The following is a 25,445-nucleotide window of genomic DNA, read 5'->3' as shown; positions in this document are numbered from 1 at the left end:
TATAAATTAGATATTCCACAATATTTTATATGCTGATCATTATATTCAAGACTGTTAAAGAGTCTGAGAAATACCTGTGTGCTGAGGCTGAGAGAGAGGTCATCCTTTAAAACTGTTATTAACCTGACTAACATTTTCCAAAGTACCATGCCATTGCTTACTATACTATGTTATCATTCTCTGTGTGATACCAAAAATAGTGGGGTTGGTGTTTTGAGTCTCTAGGAAGAAGAGCTCAATCTCTGCATGTTAGAATGTCTAACGTTATTAAGATAGTGCAGATTGAAATTGAGCATGATATTGGTCATTGATCAAAACAACAACAAAACCCATTAAAATTTCAATTTTAGAATTTGAGAAGTGTTATACTGAACTGTCAGGGATGACTTAAATGAGTAAGAAGTAAACTCATACTGTGTCAGAGCCATTAAACATTTTGGATCTTCTTGTTCATAAATTAACCCACCTAACTTATACACTATAGGATCAGTACTGGGGGAAAGTTATTGATACTTCTGCTATCCAGCTGACTCCTGAATGACCAACTGGGGAATTCATTTGCATGGAGTACTAAGGCTCAAAACAGCTAGTAGGGATGAGTATCTAAGATATGCCTGTATTGTGGTACTCATAGGTTTATAGTATTCTGAGGTCTGAAGAAGTATAACCATATGGTAGGTAAAGAATCTCTACGGTAGGAAGCTAACTGTATGGTAGGTAAAGTTCTATGGGAATCCCAAGCTCTTCCCTTGCCTTTTCTTTACTCTCTCCCTAAATCATGCAAGAAATTCTATGGTGGGTTAGGTTTAAAGATACTTTATCTGCCACCACTAGTGCATGGTGTTTTCTTTCTCCCTGATTTTGCGGGGAGGGTTTCAAAATTGTGATCCCTTTGGTTCACTTTCTTTCCTGTACTCTGTGTTTCCTAGAGCCAGAGGTATCAGAGCAAGAGCCACTCCATGAGCTTATTCCATTACATAAACCCTTTTCAGGGTAAATAAAACATGGTTGGAGGCATCATCCTGCTCAGTGGAAAAAAGCTCTCTAAACTTCACAAAGATCACCAAAAGAAAAAAAAAGGCCAATATTATTTTCAGTATGTGTGGGGAAACCTTAAGGGGGGAAAACTCACAAATCAAACATTACAATAAATTAAAAAAATTGAAACATGAACCAAAAAGATTTATTTAAAAATGCTAGGATGGTTTGATGTTCTATAAGCACTGAACATAATTCATCACATTAATAGGTCAGTGAAGAAATATGATGTGATGGCTTGTTATTTACTGAACTTGTGTGGTAACGAACATTTGGTGGGGCAATTAGTCACCTAATAGTGAGACAGGACTCGCTGCTGATCCTGCATAGATTTCTCTGTGTTTGAAAAATTTGTCTGTTGTCATTAGTGTACAAAACAGTCTAGAGACCTCTAGGGTTTGAGATCAAAGGAACCAATAGGATTAGAGCCAGGAGTGAGGAGAGTGGTCAAATGGAGACCACAGGACAAAGCATGAGCATTTGGGCAATTAGCATCCTAAAGAGCATGGTCAGGGGCAGGGGGACTGGGACTCTGACATAAATACCTTCTATTTAAAAGAAACTGAAATAATTAGCAAACTCCAAGCAGGGATTTAGGCACCAGGAAAAATACAGGTGTAAAGAGCCAGAAAGTATAAAAGATAAGACTTTGATTTAAAGATAAATCAAGAGTCCAAAAAGAGAAGGATACGAGCAATATAAGATTAATATCATGTGTTATCTGGTATATTGAGCCATTTAATGACTAGCCTAGGGTTTTTTGAGTCTAATACTACCATAAATAAGAATAGGAAGGGGATTAAGTGGTATTGAGGTTGGGGTATTTAATGTTGGATATTAAAGAAAAATGTCAGATGAAAATCAGGCAAACTGAGACAGGGGGGATAATGCAGAATGAGACTGTATCTACAATACAAGGGAAAAGGGGAAGCTTGAAGGTACTGTGTGCCTGGGCCCAATTGTCCTATGTATCAGTATATAAAACTGAGTTCTTCTGTTCTTGATTCTTGAAATAATTACTTTTAATGAATGATATTAAATTCAATAGGATCCTATAGGTATAACCAAGCACAAGGCATAGCACTTAGTATTTATTCAGTAAATATTAATCCTGTGGAAATGTAAATTGGTACAGCCACTTTGGAAGATAGTTTGGCAGTTTCTTACAAAACTAAACATTGTCTTACCATACAGTCCAGCAATCACACTCCTTGGTATTTATCCAAAGTAGTTCAAAACTTATGTCCACACAAAAACCTGCACATGGATGATTATGGCAGCTTTATTTATAATTGCCAAAACGTGGAAGGAACTAAGATGTCCTTCAGTAGGTAAAAGAATAAATAAACTGTGGTAGATCCAGACAATGAAATATTATTTAGCACTAAAAAGAAGAGCTATCATGCCATGAAAAGATATGGAGGAAACTTGAATGAGTGTTACTAAGTGAAAGAAGCCCATCTGAAAAGGCTACATACTGCATGATTCCAACTATATGACATTCTGGAGAGGGTAAAACTATGGAGACAGTAAAAAGATCAGTGGTTGCCAGGGTTTAAGGAAAGGGAGGGATGAATAGGAAGAGCACAGGCTTTATAGGGCAGTTAAACTATTCTATATGATACTATAATAGTGGATACATGTCATTATACATTTGTCCAAATTTTTAGAATGTACACCGAGTGAAGCCTAATGTAACCTGTGGACTTTGGATAGTTTTGATGTGTCAATGTAGGTTCATCAATTGTAGTAAATGTACTACTCTGCTAGTGTGTGTGCAAAGAGGGAACCTACCTCAACATAATAAAGATTAGGTGACCATAGGTGCGTGGGTTTATCTCTGGGGTTTCTATCTTGTTCCACTGATGTATATTTCTGTTTTTGTGCCAGTAGCATACTGTCTTGATTACTGTAGCTTTGTAGTATAGTCTGAAGTCAGGGAGCCTGATTCCTCCAGCTCCCTTTTTCTTTCTCAAGATTGCTTTGGCTATTCAGGGTCTTTTGTGTTTCCATACAAATTGTGAAATTTTTTGTTCTAGTTCCGTGAAAAATGCCATTGGTAATTTGATAGGGATTGCATTGAATCTGTAGATTGCTTTGGGTAATATAGTCATTTTCACAATGTTGAGTCTTCCAATCCAAGAACATGGTATATCTCTCCATCTGTTTGTATCATCTTTAATTTCTTTCATCAGTGTCTTACAGTTTTCTGCATACAGGTCTTTTGTCTCCTTAGGTAGGTTTATTCCTAGGTATTTGGAATCACCATTTTTTAAAATCTGTGTTTAGAAGTATGGTTTCTCTTCATTTTCTAAGCTGTTAATTCATGTCTAAATAGTGAAGCTCTTCTTGCTTAAAAATTATTTGCTGAATTTTAAAATTTAAAGAATATTTTTTGTTTTTGGTTTGGTTTCCAAATTATATGCTGCAACTTAATCTCCTTTAAACAGTTATCCATGCCTTCCTGCTGTCTTGGTTGTCCTATTTGGTTTTCCTCTCTTGGGCTTCAGGGTCTCATTTGGGTTTTGTTATTTGCCTTTTTTTCTCTTGGCTCTGTTCGCCTTGGGGATTATGTCTGATGTCCAGGTACTTTAAGCAGAGACACTGTCTAGAATGGTGAGGAGTTAGCAGTCTCTGGCTGTCTGGGCTGTCAATACCCTAGGTCACAAGTTGTCAGTTCCCTGTAGAAGCACTGGAAGGATGCCACTCTGCTGCTTATTCAGTTACAAAGACTGAGACTCTCTAAATTCAGTAACAGTGAGTACTCATACCACTTTCTCCACTCCTCTGAGACACTTTCCAGTGTTCGTGGAGACCAGTAGCTTCATCAGAAACCCTCACAGAAGCCAGCATCACCATTCCACTTGTATATCTATTGATTCTGATGGCAACCAAGCAACTGTGGTATCCTGAGTTTCCTCCTAAGGCTTTCTGCTATTGTTCGCAGATCTTGGTCCCACCCAGACAGGAAAAAGTTTTTTGCCAGCTCTTTCTCAAATCAGACCCCAGCAGAACACGAGGCCAATTCTTCACCCGGTGGTTTCCACCAGTCTGTGGGCTCCAGCAACTATTCTGTAGATAAATAATGGTTTGGAGTTGGATTGAAATCAGAAGAAAGGGCCACACAGATGTTTAGGCTTTCATCTTCCCCAGAAAGTCATACAATCCTTTGCATTTTCATTTTTTTACTTCCCTCTCATAAAGCACTTATCACAATGAACTGCTAATACATGATTACATTTCTAATTGTAAGATAACCAGGGCTTCATCAGGGCAGGGAGTGTGAACATTTAATTCACTATTTTATCCACAGTGTATAACACAGTATATACCAGCACATATTAGGTGCTAAATAAAAATTTGAGGAGTGAATGAAGTTATGAATGCATGATAAAGAATTGAAAGAAGGTTAACCAAAATCCATAGAAAATTAGAAATTAGACAACCTCTCAGGACTTGAGCAGCAAGAAAGTAACTGTCAGGAGACCATGAAAATAAGCTGGGGCCAGAATGGAAAATGTCCTCACAATCACAGTCGTTGTTCATTGAAGAAATGCATAGTAAAAGAGCCTGGGAGCATGGTGTAAACAGAAAAAAACTTGTCGGTTTTACATATGAGCTACAGTCTTAATATTGTTAGATGCTGAGTATTTTGTTAATTAAATTGCCTAATATAATTCTGTGCCAACAGTGCTTCAAAATGTGGTGCACGGGGAGAAAACTATATAATATATATATATATATATATATAAATATAATTATGCCTTTTATAAAAATCCCTCTTGTTATAGTAATAATTATATCCCTAATTATTCATTTATTTTCTTTAAAATATTTTTTCTTATAAGTATATTAGGTTCCATTTTAGACCCTGAAGATTGAATGCTGAACAAATCAGAAATCGTATAAACTCCATGGAGTTAATAGGCCAGTGGGAGTATAGATAAATAAAGAGCATACAATATGTCATGATAGGCTCTGTGTTCTGTGTTTGTTAGGGTAACACTAGCTGTTATAGAAGATAAACCCTCAAATCTCAGTAGCTGAACATGATAGAAGTTTCTTTCCTGCCCGTATACGCCCAAGGGGCAGTGGGCTTAGAGAGGGATTGCTCTGCTCCAGGCAGTGATTTGGGGACCTAGATTGATGAAGCCTCTGATGTATTTAACATGTTCCTTCCAAGGCTGCCTTGAGTGTCTACGTCCAGTCAGTGGCTGGGAGAAGATCACTCCTGGATGCCATGTATCTCTCTTTTGTCTATGTTCTGAACTCAATTGCATGGCAATATTCAGCTTAGGAGGTCAGGGAAAGCTTCCATTGAAAAAGTGATTTCAGACCAAAAATCTGAATGATAAGTGATAGCCAGACAAAGAGTGGAGGAAAGAGTTTACTAGGCAGAGAGAAGAGCTAGGGGAAAGGCAAAAGAGAATATGCCATTTTCTAAAATATTGAAGTATTTTATTATGGCAGTGATATGACTATACTACGTAGAACTTAAAATAATGACAGAGAAATATCTTTCCTTAATGCCATTAGGTGTTACAAATATTTTAAATATTTGAAATTTTGTTATGCAATTTGATTGAAGCAAAAACTTGTGAGTACAGATATTGTCATTATTTTGAATAACGTGTTCTAAGTAAGTGGTTCTTACTACATTTTGTTGAATTTAATCCCTACTATCTTAGAAATGAAGGAACGGGGCAAAGAGAATTTACATGAATTACTCAAAGGCAACTGTCTAATTAGTTGAAAAAAATTAGAGGGACTTCTCTGGCAGTCCAGTGGTTAAGACTCGGCACTTCCATTGCAGGGGGCGCGGGTTCAATCCCTGGTCAGGGAACTAAGATCCCACATGCCCTGCTGTGCAGCCAAAAAAAAAATTCCAGATTATGTGCACTAATATTAAGAAGAATATTTTAGTTGTTTTCAGTGAGTCAGTAGAGAGCCATCAATTGATGTCTCCATCCCTCTAACTAAAAATCTGAAATGATTTTGAACCCAGACTTCATTTTCATTGAGAAAAATTGAATTTATATACACACACACACATTTCCATAGTGTATATATACAGTATGATAGATATAGTATGTATAATATCATATGTAATATATAATAATAATATGTATAATATATATAATTCCATATTATGGTATTGTGTGTGTGCATGTGTATATATGTATACATCCACACATACACCTGAAAGTATTATATATATAATGTGCATTACTTTATATAACATATATACAATAATATACTATTGTAGTATGTATACAATAATAACACATAATGTATATTGCTTTCAGGTATATGCAGGTATATGCATGTATATGCATGTGTATCTGCGTATGTATACAAATATATGAAATTATATCTCTATATAATATCTACTATATTATAGATACATTTTATATCTATATGTATGTATTCAACTTGTGTGTGTATATGTGTTTGTGTGTGTACTCAGATATTACTTTTCTAGTTTTGCCTCTTGAAAGAATGATGGAAACCTCTGACTAGTGCAACTAAAGCAATATTATCTTTTTTTAGGCCAGACTGAAATTTTTTCTTCCTTGTCCTGTTTCTCTTCTCCTACATCTGTCTCCTCTGCATCATTTCTTTCTTATTTCAGGGGTTTTATTTACAGAGATATTTTAGTCTTTCCCTATACACTTGCTCAAGTTTTCCTTTAATTGTGTTCTTCATCTGTGAAGTTACTAAGGAAGCTTAATGTCCTGCTAACAATTTGCTCCAAACTGCTTCCTGCCTGCTTTTCCTACCAACCCTGTAATGCTTGAATTCTATGCAGCTCGGCCACTCCCTCTGCAAGCACTTCATAACTTTGTCTTATGTTCTGCTCTGGGTTGAGAGGGTCATTTTAATCTCCTGTTGTCAGAAATTATAGTCTCTTCCTGATTTGGGTCCAAGCTGAACCCAGATTCAAGCTGAACCCTTTGAGTAGAAGCAAGGACACTAAGAAATATCCTTCATGACACGATTAAATATCTTCCCTCTTCAGCCTTTCCCTGGTAGATAGGGATTTTTCAATTTAACTTTTTTATCCCACTACCATATGGGCTATATATGTAGAAAGGTTGGCCCAATTCTACTGAAATCAGTGCAGAATTCAGAGAGACAATTTTGTGATTGTCTGCTAAAATAACCCTAAATCATTGATGTGTCACATTATATAAAGTCTTAATTAAACTACAAAACAGCTATTTAAACTGAGCTCTGATGACCTTTGAATTTCTTCTGGAGTAGGATTTTTAAAGCAAATAAATTTATACCATTAATTGTGATCACATTTCACAGGTCACTGATCAGGCTTTTTAACTGATAAAATAGTCTATCATTCTCTTATCACTACTAACAAATAGGTTCAGTAGTGGTTTGACTATAACAGAACAGAAAGAAGGCTGAATGGAAGCTTCAGTCTAGATAAAACAAAGTTAGCGCTGAAGAAGAAAATTCCTTTAGGGTGAGAGGTGCATCAGTCATACTTCACATCATGGATTTCATCAATTTAAGGGAATCAGGACCTGGTAAAAATCTTAAAAGCGGGCTTGGAGCCAAAAGGTCATTACATTTTCTGGGGAATTTTGTATTTTCCTATTATGTATCTTATTTTTTGAAAAGGTATGGAGTATGTTAAGAGAGAGCTAACAGTGAATAAGAACTGTGGACTGGCTGAAGCCTAGGCTTCTGAATTGGGAAATGATTATTTTATTTCATCAACTTAGAGACAAAAATGTGACATATTCAGAGAGAAAGTTACAAAGTATAATCAAAGCTGGGGATAGTTGGGGTTATTATTATTTTCTTTGAACACGTTCTCCTCTTTCTCCTTTCATTATAAATGTTCACACACACACACACACACAAACACACACACACACACACACACACACAGGGCCTTATTTCAAAGATACAGATGTACCATGGAGCTAAATACAACAGTTCTGTTAAGGGGATTGAAACATTTTGACAACTTGACACTTTGGAAAAGCCTATTCTTTTCAGATAATGCTCTGATATGAGACAGATGGATAGTGCCAAATTTGACAAAAATATAATAGTCACATCACTCACGCAAGCTGGGATGGCATTTGAAACTTCTCCCAGAGTGCACATTGCTCTGTATCTCCCAGCAATCTCATAGACTGAATTTGAACTTTTTGTTCTGAACTTCACAGTTATATTCTACTTGGTTGCTGATCCCAACAAATCTTTTACCCCTTCAAATTCAGTGACAGAGTTTCTTTGACTCTAATAGAAAAAAAAACTGTGTTTGGAAAACAACAGTGAGTCCAATTACAATCTTATTTTCACTGTTAGCTATTTTGAAGTATTATAATAATAATAATGGTTATGATATATTTAATAACTGTTGAGGTAGTATAATATGTATATACATTTTTAGATTATTTAATCCTCAAGTAATAAATCTCTGAAGCAAATATTAATGTCAAATTTTGCATATGAGGTAACTGGGGTATGGAAATTTTAATTGACTTTTGTAAGTCCCCAAACTAGGAAATGAAAGAGTTATGCTTAAAACTCCAAAGCCTATATGATATTCCTATCATTCTAATCTGTCAGGACTCTTTAACGAGTAGAAACATGTCCAGGACAGAAAGAGTAAAAACCATATCAGACTGAAAAAAAAAAAGTTCTGTAGTAAATTAGCCTAGGAGGATAGATGCAGGCAAAGCCAGGTGCAAAGTTCATAGAAATCATGGTTTCTCCCAAGATCACACAGTAGCTGTAAAATGTAGCAGCTCCCTCTTTGAGTGATTCCTTATCCATGATGGCCCAGATTCACTTTGCTATTCCCATCTATTACTGGGAATGCCCCATTGCTCAGGTGTTGCTCCTTTATGACAGCATCACATCCCTAGTTAATTCCCCCTTCTCCTAGTCCTGCATCAGAAACACTATCCAGTCCAGAACTGATGCCCTCATAATCCTTCAGCAGGAAGCCAACCCTTAAAAATGTTGCTTCCATCCTCTGGAAGGACATTCCTCTGGATTGTCCTTCCTCACTGAATGAGTCAATAAATCTGATTTTGTCTGACTACAGTCTTATTCCTGTTCTTTGGCTGATCAACTTTTTAATTTAAATGCTAGTGTCAGATATTTGTAGGGTTATTCCTTGAAGTAATAGAAAATCATGCCTATAATTTGACTGCATAGCCATTGCTGAAAGAACTTGAGAAGGTGAATTGTTTTTTAAGATGCTGCTCAAAAGTTTGTGTTGATAATATGGATGTTTTAAAGTATATGTGGCAATGTGGGCCGTTTGGGAGTCAAAAATAATGTTTATTAGTTTACGAATTAAGCTTGCACTGACTTTCCACTTTATGTCACATAGTGTGCTAGGGGTTAGGAATACAAAACTCAATATTTACAGAAGAGTCTAGTAAATTCTTCGATGGAGATATACACAATGTGTTGTGGAAGATTACAGAGAGAGAATAATCATAGAGGGAACCAGAGTGGGATCTGGGAGAGGGCATCAAAGCAGGCTTCCTAGATAAAATATCTTTTGACTAGAAATATGAAGGGTGAATAGGATTTAGATAAGAAAAAGTAAGAAATTTGAAGAAGGAATTTCCCTCCAGACGTAATAGTACCTTTAAAGACATGCAAGGATGAGATGAGAATTTCTGTTAAAGGAAGTGAAGGGACATGATACAAGTGAGGTAAACTAAGCCCGCATCCTGCCATGCTTTGTGTACTAATATAAGGGGTTGGGGCATTATCCTGAAAACTACTTGGGACTATTATAAATATTGCCAGGTACCCTACATTAGTTCTATTCCAATATACACTCTACTCACAGTGTGTAAGGATGTGTTTCACACAGCTAGTCTCGTTAACAGAGTTTGGTATCAAATTTTGGATTTTTGCCAATCTGTTCAGGCAAAAAATGGTATATCAGTATTGTTTTCATTTGTACTTGTCAGTCGTCTTTTGGCTTTGCCTACAGTGTCTGTATCATGTTTATTTTTTTAAATAATTTTTGCTTCAATTATCAATCTTTCCTTTAAAACAGACAACATTCCTTTGAAGCATTTCCTTTAAAGCATGGTCATAGTTAGGAAAGCCTTCCCTATTCCAAGGCTCTACAGAGATGCTCCAGTGTTTATTATAGTACTATTATAGCTTTATTCCTTTTATTTAGGCTTTTGATCCATTTGAAAATAATTCTTATACATGATATGAAATATGAACTTTTTTTTCATGTATGGATCTAGGTGCATAGTCTCCATTTACTTAATAGTCAATAATTTTCTCAGTGATCAGAAATTCAAACTTTATCATATATTAAATGAAATTATCTGGGCCTGTACCACACCACTCATTATTTAGTTGTTTTAATTTATCTCCTCATTGCTTTTATTTTTCATCTTTTCCTGGCTATATAAAAATTTATTTTAATGAATTAACTTAGAGATCAAGTTTTCAACAAAAACATTTTAATATGTTTAATTTGGATTGTGGGAAAGTTTTAACTTACCTAGAGAAAAATTGATACATTTTTATGTATATTTTTCTTATCTAAGAGCACAGGCTTTCTTTTGTTCAGGGCTTATTTTGTCCTTCAGTAGTGTTTTATATTTCTCTTTATGTCTTACATTGTACTTAAATTTAGTTTTGATTTTTGTTGTCATTGTATGTGGGGTTTATTCTTCCACTGTATCTCCTGTTTATTGTCAGTGTATGGAAAATCTGTTGGTGTCTTCCTGTAAATGTATTATTCACCCACATTAATGAATTCACTTATTTTTTTTGCAGTATTTTTGAGTTGATTGTTTTATATATTCTAAATACACAATCATACCATCTGCATGCAGTAATGATTTCATATGAGGGAAATATCGAAGAATTCCATGGAAGACAGTAGCAGTAGCAAAAAGATGTTAGATATAGAGAAAAGAGACAAAGATGACTCGTTTCATTTAGCTGAGTAGCTATTGATGCTATTCACTAAGATAATTAAGACGAACAGAAGTGAGAGAGTGGCATGGACATATATACACTACCAAATGTAAAATAGATAGCTAGTGGGAAGCAGCTGCATAGCACAGGGAGATCAGCTCGGTGCTTTGTGACCACCTAGAGGGGTGGGATAGGGAGGATGGGAGGGAGATGCAAGAGGGAGGAGATATGGGGATATATGTATAGCTGATTCACTTTGTTATAAAGCAGAAACTAACACACCATTGTAAAGCAATTATACTCCAATAAAAATGTTAAAAAATAATTACAGAGCAGGCTTGCGGGAGGAGAAAAAGTCAAAAATGATGGATTTGATTGTGGATACATTTGGTCTGAAGTATCCATGGGATATCCAATAGGCAACTGACTTTTTAGTGTGATGTTGGCTGTAAAAAGTGAAGGTCAAAACAAAGTCTTGGGGAACAGGAGACAGCTGAAGAAGTGGACACTCTGGTAGATGATCTTTAAAGTGGCTCCTATCATCCCTGTCTCCTGGTATTCATGTCCTTGTGTGTCTATGTCCATACTCTCCTCTTGAGTATGGGCGGGCAGGACCTGTGGCTGGCTTCTGACCAAAAGTGACTGAATTTATGTGATTACATTACATGAGATTGTTACGTAGAATGGGAATGCCTCATTTGCTAAGAGACTCTCTCCCTGCCTGGTTTTGAAGGAGTGTTTGTGTTAGGGAGGACCATGTGGCCAAAAGTTGAGGGCAGCCTCCAGCCAGCAAAAAATAGGCCATCGATTCCTCACACCGTAAGGAACTGAATTCTGCCAACAACCACATGAGCTTGGAGCAAATTTTTCTCCAGTCAAGTCTCAGATGAGACAACAGACCCAGAACCCCCTTGATTCCAGCATTTTGATACCCTGAAGCAGAGGACCCAGCTAAGCTGTTCTCAGACTCATGACCCACAGACACAGTGAGATAACAACTGTGTGTTGTTTTAACTCGCTAAGTTTGTGATAATATTATTATGCAGCAATAGATAACTAATAGAGCAACAATAAAGAAGAATGAAAAGGAGTGGTCTAAGGTAGAAGGAAAATAAGTGTGTTATTCAGATGTCAAGAGAGGAGAGGATTTCAAGGATGGGAAAACTACTGCACAGTGTCAAAAATCACAGACTGAGTCCAAGCATCATAAGCCTATATGCTATGAAGAAGGGATAAGAAGTACCAATAAGAAATATGAACATTAGCAAGAAAAAATATCATTAGTGTGCTTTGGGACCAAGACTCATGAGAGTATGCTGGAAGTCAAAAAGTATAAATAGGTATAAAGACCAAGTCAAATGATGATTTTTATAAAGCTTCTTTCAGCACTTGGACTTATTTACAGCTAAAATTGCTGGTGATTAATTTCAGTCTGGTTGCACTCAAATAATGTAGTTCCAGCTAATTTTAGGTCATTATTTCAAAAGTTATATTTTTATTACATCCAAATATTATACAGTTTTAAAGGATTATTCATGTGAGATAAATGAGGTAATAGTGATTATTATAGCAAAATATTATCAAATTGATAATGTATCAAAATAAAATCTCTAGCTGTGTTTACATATATCTAAAGCAACTGGATAAAAGTGAACATATCAGAACAACTGATTATACAGCATGATGTAAGAAGAGAGATAACAGTCATTTTATTGAATTAAACAAATGATATTGACCACATCAATTAGTTGAGAGTTGCATTATACAAAGAACGTTTCTGTGCTAGGAGCACACTGTGAATCACAATTCCAGATGCTTATCTAACTAGTTTGATTATTTCATAGCAATCAATGGTATGATTCACTTAAATAACTTTGGAGTCGGAAAAATGTAATTGTATAGGATATAATGAGATAATATCATAAAATCACAAAATTTCCAATGTATATTGGTTCAGAATTGATAGAGTCTCAATGGGACTAAATGTAATATAGTACGTTTATGAAGTAGTAACATGAACAACTGGTTGTGAGGGAAGTCTAAAAATTATTTGCCATTTGAAAGGTATTAATGATTTTGATTAAACGTATATCAGATATTTGGACATCTATATTTCATAATAGCACACTTAGGTTTTCAGTGAGGTATTGGTTAACAGTTGAAGGTATCTGGACTTATTATAAACATTAGTTGTTCTATTTATATTATCAAAAGCAAGAGAAACAGGAAAGAAAAACCTTGGTATTTCAATGGTTCTTTCTGAATATATTTGACTTATTTCATCTAGAAAGCCATCCCTTTATACAAAATTCATTGCAGACACAAAAAGATTTAAGATTAACGAATCCACAGAGATGGAGAGAAATAAGAATTTTCAAACAAGCATCTTCTAAAAAGTTGAATGACCTTTTGACATGGTATTTGCCAGCAATTTTTCCACTGTAATATGGGAAGCTGAGAAATAGCAATAGCTTTTGAAAACTTTCATCCTGCTTTTTAAAGCCTGCTCTGATGTTCAAGCAAATTAAATTTCTCTTTGGTGGTTTCACTGCTGTCATTTTTCTTCATTGATAAAATATGTAAGAACTGCGCACTGGACATTAAACAGCATCCATTTATACAGTGATGTTCCCATTATTCTTTGAGATTTGGGGGCATGCATTAAGGGGAGGGGGCTTTTTATTTCTTGCACTGAAACTAGACTGTTACTTTTGTATACTTCCATCTGGTGTTATGTAGTAACTTGTCTGATGCCTCTGACAGGTAGTATGTTAAGCTAGACCTGTATCTCAGCCAGTTATACCATCACAGAATATGGGATTTCAAGGAGAAATATGTATCATGTGATTGCTTTGAAGGTCAGACCACAATAAGAAGAAAAAAAGATAAGGGTGGAAACAACTAGATGGTATAAAGACAATTTCCTACAAATTGAGCTGGAGTAAACGAGACTCACCTATATAGCTTGCTCCACAGTGCCTGGTTAGGTGGGCCTGATTGAAAGGCACCAAGTATGATGGTCAGTCCCTTGAGGTCTCCAGGTTAGAGTCAAGACTCTGGCTTGGTGAAAGAATCTTGTTTGGATAGCCACAGCCAAGGCCAGGATTAACTGGAGTTGTTTTGAAGTTGTTTATGCTTCAGAGTAATACATGTAAGTGGAGCTAGTGGCTTCCTCACATGGTATCCAAATTGATAGTCCAAGGGAGGAGACTAATCAGAATTGGTAGAAGTTATCCAGGTTTATACATGTCTATGAACTTCAAGGGCTGTAGGTAACAGGTCTATTTACTTCTCAGTTTCTGAAGCATGTAGTTAAGATGAAAGACCAAGTAGCATGCAGGTGAGCGTCACTTGCTGAATTCCAGATACCATCTGAAGGCCCTGGGCCTCATGAATCATAAAGCTTAAGATCCACCACCATTAACATTTTTTTAATATTAGGGTCGGTTTCTTCTTAGATCAGGCCATGTACTTCATTAAAATACCAACCAGGAATATGACCAACTTACCAAAGTCACTAAGGCCTGGGCTTTTAGGTTTTTGTTTGCATGGAGGTAAAGCACATTTGGGAGACATAGATACTTGTGTGAGTTTTATAAGTAGTACCTTGATTCTGGGAGCCAGCCCAATAACTTATTTAAAATTGTGAATTTGAAATTAGAAGCTTTTCAAGCCTTTCATCTTTGCCCCTTTTATGGAAACAGCAGAGATTAATAGTTAAGAAAAGTAAGGATGGTGTTCCCCATTTGGTCAAAATCAATGATATACAGAGTTTACCTAGGATTGGCTTGAATAATTGGAAGAAGTACTACTTCTTAATATACACTAATTTAATCCAAACAGTAGGAAAGTTTGGCTGTAATGTTCTTCCTCACTTCATGTTCTCTTTCCGTCACACATGCCTGGAATCATTCATGGAAACATGCTCTCTCTCTCTCTCTCTCTCTCTCTCTCTCTCACTCACACACACACACACACACACACACACACACATCCTAGAATTATTCTCAATTTAGTATATAACCTACTCTGTGTAAATTCCACTCAACTTTACAACTACTTTAAGCTTTGTATGGTGTTCAGTTTGCTTAAAGAACTGGAAAGAATATCAGTGTTTCAGACTGAAAAAAGCTGAATTTAGTGAATATTTTCAGTGAGTTATGTCATCTCCATCCTAGTATGAAAAAAGAGAAGAAGAATGAAATATAGAAAATCAAAAGTGGTTGGCGTACTTTAAAAACTTCATGGACCATACAATACAGGGAAGGAAAATATGTGTATTTATATGACCAGGATCTTAATAAAACTGCACAAAAAACCTGCAAAGAATCTTAAGCAGCTATATAAATAGCTTTGATTTCTGTCTTCTGATTAAAAACAAAACAAAACAAAACCCAAAAAAACTTTTATCCCCACAGGAAAGTTGATTTCAAAAGTTTTTTTCTGGCATTTGGCTGCTATTTTGATATTTAGTGCAGATACATATATAAATGATGGAAATGATAGTCATGTAATCATCATTACATATTACCCACTGTGCTCCCTGTGATTGGCAGGCTTCTCTGTGGTCCCTACTCTATGCTACATAACTTGGGCAGAGATGTATAATCAGAATAATTAGTCATAGGTAGTAAAACGGGCCTAATGAGTACTGTGGATATTTATATAAGGCCCAGGATAGTGGATGAAAATGAAAAAAAAAAAGGATGAAAAAATAAAACAATGAAATAAAAGAATGAATGAAGGAAAGAAAAAAGGCAGAAAGAAAGAAAGAAAGGAAGGAAGGAAGAAAAAAGAAAGAAAGAAAGGAAGGAGGGAGGAAAAGAGGAAGGAAGAAAGAAGGGCAGTAGAAGAAGAAGCCAAATCGAATATAAATTCAATCCAACAAAAAGGAATGTGAAGACCAGAGAAAATAAGGAGGAGAAGAAAAAATAGATTCAGAACCATATTTTTGAAGCCCAGGATAGTAAGAGCTTTATTGGCTGTTTACGAGTAGGAAAAGCTCAATAGAATAAGATACATTCACTTCATAAAAAGAAACTCAGAAACTCATTTGGAAGGCAGAAGATGCTTTAAGAAAGAATTCAGACAAAGGTGTGCAAAGGATATAGCACACCATTGCTTAGAATTAGAGAAGATGTGTCTAAACAACACAGTGGTCCTCTGTAGTCATCGTTGATATTTGGTGCCAGAAAGATAAGGTGTCATGATTGTTGTCTTGATTTTATGCTGGTATTTTGGTATTCAGTGGAGACAGCTAATGCCCAAACTTCAAGAAGTAGCATAGAGATAGTTGTATTTACCATTGTCTTAGTTTGGGTTCCCCCAATGTGGAATCTTTGGTAAGGATTTCTGTGCATGTGGTTTATTTGGGATGTGATCTCAGGAAACAGGGTGATGGAATAGGAAAGTAAAACCAAAAGGGGAGGAAGGGCTCTAAAGGATACATTCATGAGGAGGTTACAGCTGTGGGAGAATAAACCTTGGAATTTTTCCCCTGAGGGATATTCACCAATTCCCATCCCTCATTGGTTGAAGATCTGGGGGCATTCACTCCCCTCCATGGCATTTTTGGATTCCACCACCCATAGAATAGACACAGGAGTCTATAGACATGCATGGGAACTTGAGAAGACCACAACAGCTTCTGCTACAACCATGTAATATTCTTCCTTTTCACATATAATATAACAAAGATTTACACTTTAGAGTTCATCTATGCCTTGTGGACTTACTTCAAATCATGAAAAATTTCCAAAATCACTCTTATACATTTCCAGCAGGTAGAATGATTACATTACACTCTTGAAGAATATGGTTTCAATGAAGCCAGAAATTTTTGTTTTGTTTTTCACTACTCATATCACCCAACACTTAGAATATTTCCTAGCTCATAGTAATTTCTCAATAAACATTTGTGAATAAATGAATTAATGGAGCTGCATCAAACAACAAAAGTCCAGGGCTTCCCTGGTGGCGCAGTGGTTAAGAATCCGCCTGCCAATGCAGGGGACACGGGTTCGAGCCCAGGTCCGGGAAGATCCCACATGCCGCGGAACAACTAAGCCCGTGCGCCACAACTACTGAGCCTGTACTCTAGAGCCTGCAAGCCACAACTACTGAGCCCACGTGCCACAATTACTGAAGCCCGCGCACCTAGAGCCCGTGCTCCGCAACAAGAGAAGCCACCGCAATGAGATGCCCGCGCACAGAAAGCCCGTGCACAGCAATGAAGACCCAACTCAGCCAAAAATAAATAAATAAATAAAAGAAAAAACAACAACAAAAGTCCAAGCCAGTCTATTTTAAACATAATTAAATGTGTCACCTCATAACACATTAGCAGTCTTTAGAGTTATCTATTAGTTGTAATACCTTTCTCAGAGATTCTCCTGGCTCTGTTTTCTACCAATGAATGGTTGGTACATTTACATATTAGGAGCAAGATGGCTTACTCAAACCCAGGCCTCATATCTCAAAACGACCAGAGAAAAAGACAAGGGAGAGCTGCTTCTGCAAAAAAATTCAAAAGATTATAGAAGAGCTTTCCCAGAACTCCACAGCAAAACTCTCCTTTGTATCTCAATGTTCTAAATCACATTAAATGCCCATTTCTGAAACTAACACTGGCCAAGAAGATGGGGTAACTCTTTAACCAATCATCCTGGGAGTGTGGCCAGCTTTTCCTGTGGCATATAAGATACATGCTACCCACTTGATGCCTAAACAGAATTGGAGCTTTCTTAGGAATCGGGAGGGAAATGGCTCATACACTGCATAGGCATCTATTTATTGGTTAATAGCAATAACATTTACTTCTACATATTCTTTTTTTTTTAACATCTTAATTGGAGTAAAATTGCTTTACAATGTTGTGTTAGTTTCTGCTGTATAACAAAGTGAATCAGCTATATGTATACATATATCCCCATATCCCCTCCCTCTTGTGTCTCCCTCCCACACTCTAGGTGGTCACAAAGCACGGAGCTGATCTCCCTGTGCGATGCAGCTGCTTCCACTAGCTATCTATTTTACATTTGGTAGTGTATATATGTCCATGTCACTCTCTCACTTTGTCCCAGCTTACCCTGCTCCCTCCCCGTGTCCTCAAGTCCATTCTCTACGTCTGCATCTTTATTACTGTCCTGCCCCTAGGTTCATCAGAACCATTTATTTTTTTTAGATTCCATATATATGTGTTAGCACACAATATTTGTTTTTTTCTTTCTGACTTACTTCACTCTGTGTGACAGACTCTAGGTCCATCCATCTCACTACAAATAACTCAATTTCGTTTCTTTTTATGGCTGAGTAATATTCCATTGTATATATGTGCCACATCTTCTTTATCCATTCATCTGTCAGTGGACACTTAGGTTGCTTCCATGTCCTGGCTATTTTAAATAGTGCTGCAATGAACATTGTGGTCCCTGACTCTTTTTGAATTATGGTTTTCTCAGGGTATATGCCCAGGAGTGGGATTGCTGGGTCATATGGTAGTTCTATTTTTAGTATTTTAAGGAACCTCCATACTGTTCTCCGTAGTAGCTGTATCAATTTACATTCCCACCAACAGTACAAGAGGGTTCCCTTTTCTCCACACCCTCTCCAGCATACTTCTACATATTCTTGTTACCAAATACCAACATGATGAAAATCCATACAAAAGAAAAGAAAACTGTGATGCTTATTATTTATTTATAGCCCTCATTCTAAGTTCCAGGGTGTAAGTTTGGGTAATTTACCATCATTTTGTGACGTAGCACATGTATGTGTAAGTGTACGCTGGAGAAAGGCTTTTCCTTTTTGGCCATACGGAAAAGTGAAAATCGATTGAAAATTACTATCTTTCCCTTGACAAGTTAATTAAGTCTCATAATCAGTCACAGTCATTTGAACAGCATGGTTGCTGGAATGAAAATTAGTAGTAGAATACCTCAATGGGCGAATGGGACACATTTTGTAGAGAGAAATCCCTTTGCTGAGTACACAAATGTTGTGAAAATATGATGAAAGGAAAACCATGTTTTAAAAGAGAAAAGACAATTTAGTTATTAGTCAGACAATGGGGCAGATGTTAAGGAAATTTATTCAAAAATCCAAGAATGGAACTGTGTTCTTTAAACATTAATCTTATTCCACTCAACATATTATGTTAAACTATTTTATACCTATTTTTCCCCACTTGACTATACATTTCTTGAGTATAAATATGATGTTTTATCTTCTCCTCTTGTTCTGAGCACATTGTCTTTTATACAAATGTTTGTTGTATTAAATTAAATGAAATAATTTACTTTTATAAACCATACTAAATCACATTATAGATTCCACATTGTTTTCAATTTTTCCTCAAAAAGTTTAACTACTGGTAATGGCTAACAGTGATATTTTCCTAATAATTCTCGCTATTTACCTTCAGAAGATTGAAACCCCAAAATGTTTTCTGGGTAGTGAAATTGTGGAAGATAGAAATTTGGTATTTTCCCAACTAAGATCTTGTTATATATATATATATATATATATATATGTATATATATATCTGAATATAACTTCACTTGTAATATATGTTTACTTCAGATGTTAATATTATAATATTATTGGTAGCAATGATCAATTTTATAGCTATTTGCAGACATTCCAGAAACCAAAACTAAATTAATTGTTAGCAAAAGATATGATTCCTTTTATTGTTATCTATACAAATATAAATTTTACTAGGTTGCAATATCTTTAATAAACAGCAGTTTTTTGTTTTATGAACTAAACGTTTTATTCCAGAAATGTCAATATTGTTACATAGCTTTATAACAGTCATTTTCAATGCTTGCCTAAAGTGTAATGGGATTCCTGTACTATAATTTAAATAGCCATTCTGCTGTTGTACATTGAGGGTTCCCCCCCCCCATTTTTTGTTACCATACCAACATTCCAATGAACATGTTTCACTTATAATTTTCTCCAGTATAAATTTCTTGATATGGATTCATTGTGTGGGAACACAGTTTTTTTTTTTTTTTAGAATAACCTTATTTTTCCTGATTAGGGGTCTGAGGAGTGTCTAAACTTCTCAGACACATGATCTTGGGCAAGAAAAAACACTCATAAGGTCTCTTGGTCTTAGCTTCCTCATGTATTGGAAAGAGAGAATGATAGAATTTGAGCTTTCTTATGATAGGATTATTTGGTTAAAAAAAAAAGAAAAGAAAATCACTTGTGTTAAAGTGAAACGAAAATAAAAAAGGGAATTTAAAGAAAACCAAAGCAGCAAAAAAGCCTCATCTGCAACTCAAACAAGAATGTGAGCAGTCTTCTGTGACCAAGGTTCCTCTATCTCACCATTGCCCATGTACTTTCTTTATGGCTTTTCCTTTTTTTTTTTTTTTCTTTTTGTGTTTGTTTTGTTCCTCTCTTTTTGAACCCTGCCTTCCTTTTCTTCTCTTGCCCACAGTCCATCATGGTGAAATGCAAATGAGGTCACTTTCAGCCCCTGAGGTTGCATGACCTTCTATGCCTAAGGCTCACACATAACTTATAAGCGATTCTTTCTGCAAATTCCAGAGAACAGAAACTATATGTGCCAGCTTGGATCAGATGTCTGTTTGGCCACAACCAGAGGAAAAGTTACATGATATTTAAGGATTTCAGTTTCCCATTCCTTTTAGTGTGCTAAAACTGGAAGTGATTTCAATAAGCTACCCAGGTTTGCAGCATCCCAAAATGTATTTATTCATATCTCTAGAAATACTTCATATCTGGTAAAGTGATAAGTAAATTTTTTATTCATCAGCATTATTCATCGATAATATTATCAATTTTATGCATCAGTAATCTTTGACTAGCTCTCATTTGCTGGGCATAGTGCTATATATTATGAAAACAAAGAATGCTAAGACACAGCCGCCTACATCTTCATCTGTTTAAATTGACACCCTGTTAGGAATGTAGTATCTACTGAAAAAGAATCTACATTTTGTCAGGTTCCCCAGTAAGTGCTGTAAGTACTATGCCTACATTATGCATCGTTGGACTGAAAGGCAGGACACATGAAGTATTTAATTCCTGGATCTGTTTCTAACCCAGTTCATTTGGTTCTGTTTCTTTGTCAATACCAAACTGGTTGCTCTAAGTATTGCTAGACCATGGAACAATTTTCTCCTGTGTAATTGCTCAGTGCTTAAAGTATAGGCCTCTGTCTTGATTACATAAAATTCATCAATTGTATTTTGCATATCTCTTCCTATTGAAATTTCTCATTCTTAATTGCTCTGGTAAAAGTCTATGCAGTACAACAATGTCTAGAAATCTAGTTCATCTGTGCAACTCCTTTTAGTAACTCTCTTCTATAAGAAGTGTTATAAAAATTCCATGTTTTTACGTGGAGGGAAAGTATATTTCAAACTGTTTCCTAGAAATCTTTTTCCCATAATTCAACTATTGTTTTCTTCATGGCATTTTCATGATTTTCACTGTAAGTGAAACATATATATCTATGTTTCCCTATCTGCTTGCTACACTTAGAAATTTGTTGTTTAACTCTTCCCTAGCTACTACATGTACATTGCACATATATAACTTAATGTGGATTTTAAAGAAAAAATGGGACATTTCTAGAACTTGATATTCATTACGTTTAAATTTTTTTATTCTTGAATTTGTTTGTTTCGCTCATGGTTACTTGACGTAACCAAATATCTTTCTTTAGGTTTTCTGTGTAATAAAGGGGTTGGACTAAATAATATATTGAGTTACTTTCAACTCTGACATTCATTTATTTATTTATTCCTTTTTTCAACAAAATTTATTGAACACCACTGGTAGGATATAATGCTGTTGGTTCTGGGAATGCAGAAAGTATGCGTAACCTGGAAGCAACTGCAGCTGACAAGGCAAAATGGTTATGCTGGGATGACATTGACAGGAATAACAAGCAAACAGTAAGAAGAACATCCCTTCTTCCCTCTTCCCATCTTCCATCCTTCTCTGGTGCCCTTGCTGGCAAAAGGTAAATGCCTTTTGCACAGTCCTATCTGCAGCATTATGTTGAACATTATTAAAGGGTTGATTTGGATTGGGATATGCTATATATGACTGGCACAGTCCTCCCCTTTTGCTATGGAGCATTTATTTACAAGCCACACTACATATTTGAATTTCCGCACAACAACAATATTAACTTCTTCAAGGATTGGCTAACAAGATGCCAATCCTTTGTACAGTGACATTCACATCCTCTTTCCTAAAGGAGGGGATACTAAGTCCCAACTGATAATGTACCTATCCCTAGGCAATGTTAAATCCTTTGCCAGTTCAGTCACAATCTCATTTCAATGCTTTGTAACTTAAAGACTAAATTTTAAGGTTAACTTCCCCCATATCCTCTATAAAGTAGTAATTTAAAAGGAGAAGGAATTAAAAATAAATGTTACTTATCTACATACATCTAACAATCAAGAAAGAAAATATGCATATCTGAGGTAGTTGTCATTTTTGTAAGTGATCATAACGCCAGAGCTGATAATTATAATTTCCTTCTTTTACAGCACTAAATATTATCTTTGTCCTCAACAAGCATTTTAATTAATCTGGATTCTTTACCTGGCAGGATGACCCCAAATTTCATAATCAAAAGATCTGGATCCTCATTTGTTCTGCAGCTTTTTTGGTTGTTGTTGTTTCTATGATCTTCTGTTAGCATTTACTATTGTGCAAGAAAGTAATAAAGAACCCTAAAGAATCCTCTGGGTTTCAGACATAGCCTATCCTTCCCCATCATGTAGTAGCAACCCCATTTTTTCTGGGAACAACCGTCTCAGCCAATGGAGTAACCCCCTTATTTGTTCGTTGGCTCAGAGGCATGTCACAAATGTCCAGGTACTGTACCATAAAGTATCTTGCTAATTTCTGTTCATCAGGTTCAGTCTGCCTGATGTTATCAATTTCTGAGGCATAGCGTTATGAACAGCTCTGTCAGCCTCCCTGTCAGTATTACTTTTGGTTTATTTTCCCAGTAGGGAAAGGAAGACAGGAGGCCTACATTTAGCCCTTCCTAGTCTGTCACCCATGATTCAAGAAGACAATTACACATTCAAGAACAGGAAAAAAATAACTACAGGGTGAGCTTTTGCTCCACTGATCCTATGGGAGACCGATTTGGGCCTATTCTACTTTAATCACTTGACTGCCGTGTTGCCTATTGACTGATAGACCAGAGTGACACTTTTTTGTCTCCAGAAATTATTGTCAGTTCAGATCATTATCTAGTAATTCATGAAACATATGGATATTTCCCTTTTTCCAGTATAAAATAACCTTTGTAAATGGCTATAGATCACTTTGGGGAAGGTTTGAAGAAAAAGTCAAAAACTTGCAGGACTCTTCCTCAAGGAATCCTGGCTCTCCATCAGTCAAAGGGCCTTAGGGCTGCGAACTGGCTTAAGTCCAGAAACTGAGTGACTTTCCATTCTGACAGTTTGAGTCAGGCTTCTAGCTACATGACCTAGATATTTTTCTGCTATAGAGATATTTTCATAGACTAACCATCTATAAAATTTCTTTGATTAATTAGCTACTGCTCCAAATCCCATAGGTCAAAATATTGTGATTATGATTTTGTTCCTGCTGCCTGTTTGTCAAATGCACACACCTTGTCTCTGATGGTTAAACACTCGGTCTTTGTCACTCTGGAATACATTCACCCCCACTGAAATAGGGAAACTCATTCACTGGTGGCATCTTTTACTCTCTGCACTGTTACACAGAAGAAAGCTACTATAGAGCATTTCCAGGAAGTCAGTGTTCCCATCTGAAGGTATTTCACAATGTCTTAGGGAAGGGCATGTCTTCTCCGCCTTCTCAAAGGTTATAGTGTTTGGGGTGGATATGCAGGATGCACGTAAGTACACTACAACATCCCTGTCTCCCTAAACTCTTGTTATTTCTTCTTCTACAGGGTGCCATGGAAGTTCTAGTATCTCAGCTTCTTTGAATGTAAGCCATTGCAAGTTCAAGTTTCAATTAACCAATCAAATAATGTCTTAAAGCCACTTACAGTTCATCTTACCATATTTAACCCCAAAACTTTTGTAGGTGTATCCATATCAATAAATTCAGTCTGGTTCAATAATTTATAATATCATACTTGGCTTAGACCAAAGATTCCCTTAGAATCTCTTCTTGCATGTATTTTTCCCACATTTCTGAAATACTTTTGGAGTGCAAATTATTTCTTCCTGGGTCTGATTTAGCACTTGTCCCTCAGAGTAGGCTAGTGTCTAACTCTGTTTATAGTTCTAGAATTAATAAGGGGTGGTTGTGATGGAGCTTGAGCAGAATATGCATCTGCTTGTGAGACAATTGCCTCAGTTGATGATATTTTACTACCATAACATAAGTGAAGCCTAGTATCTTCAGACACAGAAGTAGGGTCTGCTTCCTACAAAAAGGGAACATCAGAGAGTCTTGGAAGTTTGTTTCATATCTTTTTCCTTTTATTTCTCCAGAGATCGACATTCCAGTTCTTAGAGTCCCACTCCTTTTCAACTGAAGCTATAAATTTCACATTAGACACTTGACAATCTGTGAATTAAACTCTCATTGTAATCCTACAAATAATGCAGTTAATTTTGGGTCTTATTTTCAGGGACATTTGATATTATAAGAAGTAAGAGATTGTTTACAAGGCTGCCAAATAAGCTTTCTGTTCATCTGACTGTGACCTGAAGTGTGTTTAAAGCTCTGAATTTTCATTGTCGTTTTATAAGCTCTCTAGTGGAATCAGAAGTAGATATTCCAATCCTCAACCCTTGTGATCATTAATGCTAACATAATGGTCAAGTTCATCTGTGCTATTCAGTGGTAGCCGCTACTCACATGTTTATTTAAATGTAAATTTAATTTTAATGAAATGAAATAAAAGTAAAAATTAATCTCCCAGTTTCACTAGCCACATTTGAAATGCTCAATAACCACAAGTGGCTACTGCCTACTCTATTGGACAAGTACAGATAGAACAGTTCAATCAATGCAGAGAGTTATACTAGACAGTGATGCCCTAGAGACCTAAGTGGGTATCTATACTAGATACACATACTCAGAATATTCATAATATTGAATTTAATAGCCAAAAACTGGAAACATCCTAAACACTCTTTGGCAGTAAAATGGACGAACACATTGGATAAACACAATGAAATTGTAGTATGTTAGTCAGTGAAAATGAATGAACTATAGATACACACCACTTGATGAATCTTAGCAACAAATTATTGACAGAAAAAGACACAAAACACATACATTATATTTTATTACCATAGAAATAAAATATCATTTAGTGATGCACAATTGGTTGCAAAATGGTTATGATAATAAGGAAATTATTACTAAAATATCAAGATAAGTTGAGGAAGTTGTTCACATCAGGAAGGGATAAATGGGGACTTTCTGGCTGGTTGGTGATATTA

The sequence above is a fragment of the Eubalaena glacialis genome, chromosome X (assembly GCF_028564815.1).
Source record: "Eubalaena glacialis isolate mEubGla1 chromosome X, mEubGla1.1.hap2.+ XY, whole genome shotgun sequence".
Taxonomy (NCBI): Eukaryota; Metazoa; Chordata; class Mammalia; order Artiodactyla; family Balaenidae; genus Eubalaena; species Eubalaena glacialis.
Note: the sequence above shows the minus strand (reverse complement) of the source record.